General features: G+C 37.9%; 1 pseudogene; it reads right to left on the bottom strand.

The window, feature by feature from the left end:
- Nucleotides 1-716: 716 nt before the first annotated feature.
- LOC130679228 (olfactory receptor 8S1-like) lies at nucleotides 717-7403 on the bottom strand (annotated as a pseudogene).
- Between the last annotated feature and the right edge of the window lie 902 nt (nucleotides 7404-8305).

Below are 8305 nucleotides of genomic sequence, written 5' to 3'. Positions count from 1 at the left end.
CCTCAGAAAACTCCTGCCTAGTCTCCTCCCTATTCTATGCACTTTTCTAAACCTCATCACTTTCCCCAGAACAAGGTCTCCCAGACTTACCCTTCTGAGCCAGCAGTAAGTCCTAGAAGAGGAAACAAGCAGGTGCTATGCTATGCTAGACTGGATGGAATTCTCTCCCGTTTGCCGCATACCAGGTAATGCTTCCTGCAGTTGTGGAGGACATCTCTCAGCCTGGACTTCAGCTCAGTGAGCTGAGTTCCTCTCTCAGATACGTTCAACTTCATCAGCCTTGTCTCCTACAGAGATGCTGCTTTTTTCCTGTGTTAGCCCAGCTTTAACCTAATTTCATACTCACAGGAAACCATGTAAGAATTCAGGACATAAACGGTTTCCCTAATGTTAAGCATTTCATTAATGTTTCACAAACAAAAAGAATAATGTATTTATATGTTGGTAACCAAGTTACCTGGATTGAAAGAGTTCTCTGAGGCTTTTCTTTTGCCTCTGAGAAAGATAAAATATGAACCAAAGCAGGCAAATACGTTGCTTCAATTTTTTGGTGCATTTTCCAGAAAAGAGGCTTTACAAAATATTTGTCATGTCTGACATTATGAGCAGACAATAATTTTCATTTATGTCTACTATTTAAGTATTTTTCTGGAGTTCCTTCCTGCTTTCTAATCTTCTTCTGCCTGCTCTCTGCTGCCTGAGATGTTGTAACTTTTCTATAACATGTTTTTCAGAGCTGTTTTTATTTCCTTGTTCTTAGGCTGGACAAGGGGGTCCACTAGGGCATGACCACACTGAAGTGCATGGAAAAACCAACTCCCTTGGGGAACCTGAGGTTGGCATGTGATAGCGAAAAACACCTGAGTCATAGAACAAGCTCACAGCAATGACAGAGGAGGAGCAGGTGCAGAAGGCCTTGCTTCTGCCTGTGGTGGGGCTGATGCTTAGGATGGTGGCCACAATGCGGGCATATGCGAAGAAGACCAGTAGCAAGGTCCCCAAGGCATGCAGGAGGGCAGAGCAGAGCAGGATTGCAAAGTTAATAGAGCTATTGGAACAGGACAGAGGGAATATAGAAGGTATCTCACAAACAAAATTGGAGATGAGCTGAGTCTCACAAAAGTCCAAATTCCAAGCTAGGAGGGTGTTGATGAAAGCAACCAAAAAGGCCAGTCCCCAAGAGCCCCACACCAGGCCCATGCACAGCTCCTTGCTCATCACCTGACCATAGAGTAGAGGGGAGCAAAAGGCGGCATAGCAGTTATAGGCCATCACCGCAAGGGGGCAGAGCTCTGTTCCCCAGAGTCAAGCACAAAGAAGGCCTGGGTCAAGCAGTCCTCCCCTGAGACGGTTTTCTTCTCAGACAGGAGGCTTTGTAACACCCTGAACACAGTGACCGCAGAATAACAGAGACTGAGGAAGGAGAGATGACTCAAGAAGAGGTACGTGGTTGCATGGAGGTGACAATTGGCCCTAAAAACCAGAATCATCAACATGTTCCCTGACAGAGAGAAGAGGTAAATTACCAGGAAAAGCATGAAGAGTAGGAACCCGGTATGATGACCAGCAGGCAGTCCCAGAAGGAGGAACTCAGTGATGGTGCTGTGGTTTCCCAAAGCCTTTTAAGATGATAGTACTTTGGGGAAAAACAGAAAGAGAAATGAGCATCACCTGCCTCCTTCTGGCAACCCAGAGTTTCCACTTATTCTACGTGCACATGCTACATTGCCACAGCTGCCTCCTATCCTAACTCTCATGGAGTCCTTTGAAGGATGCCCTTAACATCTCTGATTTCCTCTTGCACAAGTCCTGAACCTCCTGTGCTCTTTCCACTTGTTATTCTCTTACAAGCAGCTCTGGAGAAATTCAGATAACTTTTCAGATCTGATCCTTGAATAACTTTATTTTTTTTAATGAATTTTTGATTTTGTTCTATAACATTTTGGTCAAGAACTCACTCTCTACAGAAGATATTCTGATCCTTCCTGTTCACCTCAGTCTCAGTCTTTCACTTCCCATGGGAGACTTAGTTAGTTACTAATGAATTATGTACATTTTTGTTATCTTTTTCCCCTTATTATCTTTCATATTTTTGGACATTTGATCTTAGATAACTTTGAAAGCTCTGAGTGTTTGTGTGTTGGAGAATTGAGATAAAGAAGGAAATTGCTAAATCCACAAAGAGTGATGAAAAATAATAAAGGTAAAACAAAACTGTTTATCAAAGGAAACCATTAAAAAGAGAAAAAAAGCAAACTAGAGCCTGGGAGGAAATATTAATCAATATACCCATATATGTAACAAATACCTATGAATCAATAATAAATATGACAATGACCAAAAATATTACAATAATAAAAATAAGAAGCAACCCTATACAAAAATGGGCAAAAGAATAGAACAGGACCTTCACAAAGGAAAGTAAATGAATTGCCAGTAGCCTTATGCAAAAGTGCTCAACATCATTAGTCATTAGGGAAATGAAACAAAACTACAATGCAAAAGGAAACCTCTAAACATTCATCAGAATGGTTAAAATTGCCAAGTGTTGGCAAAACGTGTGGGGCAACTGGAACTTCTCTTGTGGGAACGTTAAGATGGTGCAGTCATTTTGGAAAACTGGGCAATTTCTCACAAAGCTAGATACACAACACCTCCCTGACCCAGCAATTCCACTCTTAGAAAAATGAGTGCATATGTTGACAAAAAGATTTGTACAAAAGTATTCATATAACTTCTTTTTTTTTCTTTTTTCATAATTCCATAAACTGGTAGAAAAAGCCCAGAAAATCTTCTACCAGATAATTGATAAACCATAGATAAAATAAGTGTTACATTCACACAATAAACTCTTTTAGTGAGAAATGAACAATCACTATTGATAATTGCAGTACATGTATAAATTATAATAAAAACCATTATTAAAGTATATTCATAAAAATGCAAAAGTTTTAAATGTATGCATTTCTCAAATTTTGAAAATTTTGAAAATTTGAGTAGTGTATATACCATTGTAACCATTGTACTGATAAACAGGGCATTTCCATCATGCCAGAAAGATCTCTTTAAGTTCTTTTTCAGTCACCTCTCCATCAGATGAAATCACTATTCAGATTTTTTATTGCCATACATAAGTTTTTTCTTATTCCAGAAATCCATAAACATAGAATCAAAAAGACTGTGAAATGTAATATCCATCACTTCTTTAGGCCATTTATGTTCTAGGAGTGGTTAAATATTTAATCTCCCTTCTATTTATTTATTAAAACAAAAACTAGGAGGGCTGCATTGTCCTCATTTTTACATTCAGGAAACATGCTGGTAGTGGCAGAGTAAATGAATGGCTAAGCCTTACATCCCCACCAAAAATGACCACATCTGTGATTTGTTTACACCTTGCCTACCTGACTCCCACTTTCTTAACCACATCTGCTTCTCTCCACTGAGCGTGCTATTTCAGCAATTCTCTGAACTCTCTTGAGCTTTCACTAGGATCTCTATCTTACTCTCTGGCATCTAGTAATAGGAGTTATTATTTTCTTTTCCAGTTAAACTATATGGTCCTTGAGGATGAGGTTTAAGCTCTATATTGCTTTGAGTACTCAGAACACACACTGCAGTGTTAGACACATGACGTGTTCTTAATCAAGATTTATTACATGTAGAAAGAATGGGAAGGATGAAGCAATAAGAAAGACTATGCAGGCTGTCCCTTGAGGAATAGCTCCAATTTGAATTCCAGTTTCAGAATCAAACCAACCAGGAAGGGAACTGAAAGTCAAATAAATACAGGGGAGTGTAGTGCTCATTATGCACCTATAAAGGGGTGGAAGGAGAATTACTTGGGAACTAACCAATGCCTACAGATCCCTAATACACAAAGGGCAGATCACACATACTAGCTCATTTTTGTCCACAGCAGGAAGGTTGCTTAAAACCACAACATTCATTAAACTATCTATTTATTCATTTATCCTTATGTCTACTAATTATCCATCTGACTTTTCATTTATCTACTCCATCATCCATCCTGTCAATTCAGTCATCTATCACCTATCCATCTATCTATCCACCCACACCACCATTTATCATTTCATTCATTCACTCATACACTCATCAATAATCAGAGATATTTATACATTGCATTTTGTAGGATGTTGTGATTAAGACAGATTGATTGGCAGCCTGGTGTAAACCTCTAATGAACTACTGTTTGAGTACACCTATTTGTCTTAGATTTCTAGTAGTGCTCTCCCAATATCCAGGGCTGAATCCCCTTGTTAGCCTTTTTCTTCATACCAAACTTGAAATCTGAGTCATCATTATACACTCAAGCTCTGCCCCTTCTTGAGCCCTTTGGCCTGGAATGCTAACCTCTTACCATAACTCTAATTTGCCCACTGACCCACTGAATAAATTACAAATTCTTAGGATTTCACCTCATATGAACGGGTCTCATGTTGGTTGCCCATAGAATTCAAAATAACAGGTCCTTTTTCTACTGGGACAGCCCAGAATTTAGTTCTTGCTCTTCCTGGCTTCCCTCACTAATGCTATGCAGTGTTTAGGCATCTTCCCATATTCCAATCCCTTCTCAGATCAGATCCAGGTTATCTCTGAGTTGTGTCCAGTGGTAATCTGTGGACCAAGTTTATTCAGTCTCTGCAGTGCAGAAATGAAGAAGAAAAGTCAATTGGAAAAGTCAGTTTTAGGGGTTTTTCTCATTGCTTGCAAAGTTCTGTTGAAATAAACATTCTTTCTGACTTCTACATTAACAAATTAAGTCTATTTAATTCAAAATTTCTAATTTCTAAGCATTTTCAATTTGCTGGCTAACTTTAAGTGGGTAATTGCTTCAATTCTGCACATTGATATTTGGTGTAGATCTGGCCCACAAGACCCTTCATCAAGGTAGGTGGAACCCCATACTGTGGGATTCCAGATTTTCTCACCACAGTCCCAAGATCCTCTGGTGATTAAGTGAGGACGAGGCTTATTTTGGCTGTGTAGGGAAAGATAAACACAAATTCTGAATTCTTCTCAGTTACCTTGAATTGGGAACAGAGAAGATTTAAATCACACTGAATTTTGAATGAATATTTTTTAAATTCAGAAAAGGGGGAAGAGGGACAGCTTTCTTTGCTTACAGAGAGAAGAGTAATGGGCCCAAAATTGGAGCCCACGGCTTTCCTCTTAAGATATTTATTTTGCTATTTGCCAAGGATAGCTAAGCTTGAGCACCTCTACGATGTCACTTATTTGTACATTGTCTACATTTTTTCAGATTCTGTCTTGAAAGAAATGGAGCAGGAGGTTGGATTTTTTCATTTTAAGAAAAACATTTCATTTATTTTAAGAAAAAAATCAGATAACTTACGACTGGAATTTCTCTACTGGGAATTCATATTTCCTCAAATAACTTGTGTCTAAACTTAAAATTCAATCAGCTCTGGCAGACATAGCACATTATTTTATTTATAAATTATTAAATCCTTTAGATCTCATATCTTATTATTTCCAAAGATAGAGGTACTGAGAACTAGTCCATGTCTAACACTTCATCTGCCCAGTGTAATTACACAGAAAATGTTTGTACTCTGGAAAATGTCTGGGAAGATGAGTAATACAGACAGGGGAAAAGACAGGTCTGGTGCTGGAAGGCAGAACTTGGCTGCCCCTGGTCCCCTGGTCTCCCCAGAATGGGGAGAAACAGTGTGCATGGAAGTTAGACTTCACCTACCTTAGTATTTTTCCCTGAAAGTCTTTTGTCCTTTCCTCCTTCTCCTTTCCACCACCTACATTACTGGTGACTTATAGGGAGGTAAATAAGAGCCAAAAAATTGAATTCTCCTGTCCAGCACATGTGATTAGACTTTTAGAAGAGCAGGGGAAGTCTAGGATCCAGGAACTCCCTGCCTACTCTGATAAGTTTCCCCCACAGCTCTCCAGAAGCAACCTCCCAGCTGCTTGTTTCAGCTTCCCTTAAATCTGAAATTTCCAGATAATGCAATTTTTTAGCAAGAGTGCAAGAAATCAACAAAACCAATTTTCAATAGCAAAGCATTATTGAGTAGATAGTAAGATGACAAAACCCTTGGTGAAGGAAAAATCCTTAAAGCCCTGGTGTAATTGATGCTTAGAAATATATAGAGTCAAGGGCTAAACTCCAGCATAGGTCATGAGAGGGAAGAGTGGCCTCAGAGAGCCTGGAGTAGAAGGCAGAAAAGAAGAGACAAACACAATCTGGAAATCTTCAGAGAGGGTGGAGGAGGTGAAGACCATTACAGAAATCAAGAAGAACATTACCCTGTTCTGACACTTCTTAAGACATTTTATTTGATCATCGTAAGAACACTTACCATAAGACCTACCCTCTTAACAATTTTTAAGTGTACCGTCCATTATTGTTGAGTATAAGTACAGTGCTGTACAGCAGATTACTAGAGCTTTTCATCCCGCTTAACTAAAACTTCATGCTAATTGATTAGTAACTACCCATTTCCCCATCTCCCAACTCATTAGAAACCACATTCCACTCTTTGATTCTATGAACTGGACTATTTTAGACAACTCATAGGAGTGGGACCATGCAGTATTGGTCTTTCTGTGTCTGGAGGATCTCACACAGCATGATGTCCTCAAGATTCTTCCATGTTGTTACATACTGCAGAATTTCCTTGTTTTTTAATGCTGAATAGTGTTCCACTGTATGTATTATGTATTATATGTATCTATCACATTTTCTTTACCCATTTGTCCATTCATGGGCATTTAGGTTATTTCCACTTCTTGGCTATTGTGAAGAATGTTACAATGAACATAGGAGAACTAATATTCTTTGAGATCAAGATCCTAATATCAACACTCTTGGATAAACACCCCAAAGTGCAGTTGTTGGATAGTATTAGAGTTCTATTTTTAATTTTTTGAGGGTGCTCATTGTTGTTTTCCATACTGACTGCACAACTTTGCATTCCTACCAACAGTGTTCAGGGTTCACATTTCTCCACATCCTCACAAACAATTGTTGCCTTTTGTTTTTTTGACAATAGCTATTCTGACAGGTGTGGGGTTACATCACATTGTGGTTGTAATTGCATTTCCCTGATGATTAGTAATATTGAATACCTATTGGCCATTTGTGGATAAATCATATGTTAGTCTACAAAACAAATCTCAAAAAATTTAAAGAGACTGAATTGTACAAACTATCATCTTTTACCACAGTGGGATGATGGTATAAATCAGTAACACAAGGAAAATTAACAAATATATCAAATTAAACTATACACTTAAGCAATCGATGGGTAAAAGAAGAAACAGAAGTAAAATAAGAAAATATGGAAACATACAAAACCAACCTTATGGGACGCAGGAAAAGCAGCGCTCAGTGGCAGATACATGCCTATAAATACCCACATGGGAGGAAAAGAAAAATCTTAAATGAATAACAAAACTTTTCAGCTCACGGAACTAGAAATAGAAGAGCAAACCAAGCCTAAAGCCATAAGAAGGAAGGAAATAATAAATATTACGATGGAGCTAAATGAAATAAAAAAATAGAAAACAAAAGAATCAAAGAGCCCAAAGAGTGGCTGTTTGGAAAGATTAACAAAATTGACAAGCCTTGAAGTACAATGAACAAGAAAAAAAAAAGACTAAAAAATCAGATATGAAAGTAGGGACATTTCCAGTTAAAGAAATTCATGAAATTGTAAGAGAATACAATTAAAAACTGAATACCAACAAATTAGTTCACGTAAAATGAAGAATTGCCTGGAAGTACACAAACTACCCAAACTTACTCTAAAGGAAATAGAAAATCTGAGCAGACCTATAATAAGCAAAGAGATTATATCAGTCAAAACCCTCAACTAAACAAACCTGCAGAACCAGATGGCTTCACTGGTGAATTCTGCCAAATGTTTAAACAACAGCAACACTAATCAATCTTAATCTCTCCAAAAAGATACAAGGAGAGAAAACTTCCTAACTTATTCAGTGAGGCCAGAATCAACCTGATACCAAAGCCAAACAAAGGCATCACTAGAAAGGAAACTTGCAAAGGAGTATCCCTTATAAATATCTGGAAAAATCCTCAGTGAAATACTAGCAATATGCCAAATTCAGCAGTTTATTAAAAGAACTATACAACATGAACAAGTAAGATTTATACCAGGAAAGCAAGTTTCACTCAAATAAAAAAAATCAGCCAATACAATTCAATATGTCCTACAATGAACAGGGTGGGGTTAGGGGACACATGATATTCTCAACTGAAGCAATAAAAGCATTTGACAAAAAT

This window comes from Manis pentadactyla, chromosome 10, assembly GCF_030020395.1.
Source record: "Manis pentadactyla isolate mManPen7 chromosome 10, mManPen7.hap1, whole genome shotgun sequence".
Taxonomy (NCBI): Eukaryota; Metazoa; Chordata; class Mammalia; order Pholidota; family Manidae; genus Manis; species Manis pentadactyla.
Note: the sequence above shows the minus strand (reverse complement) of the source record. Positions and strands in the feature narration are given on the sequence as shown.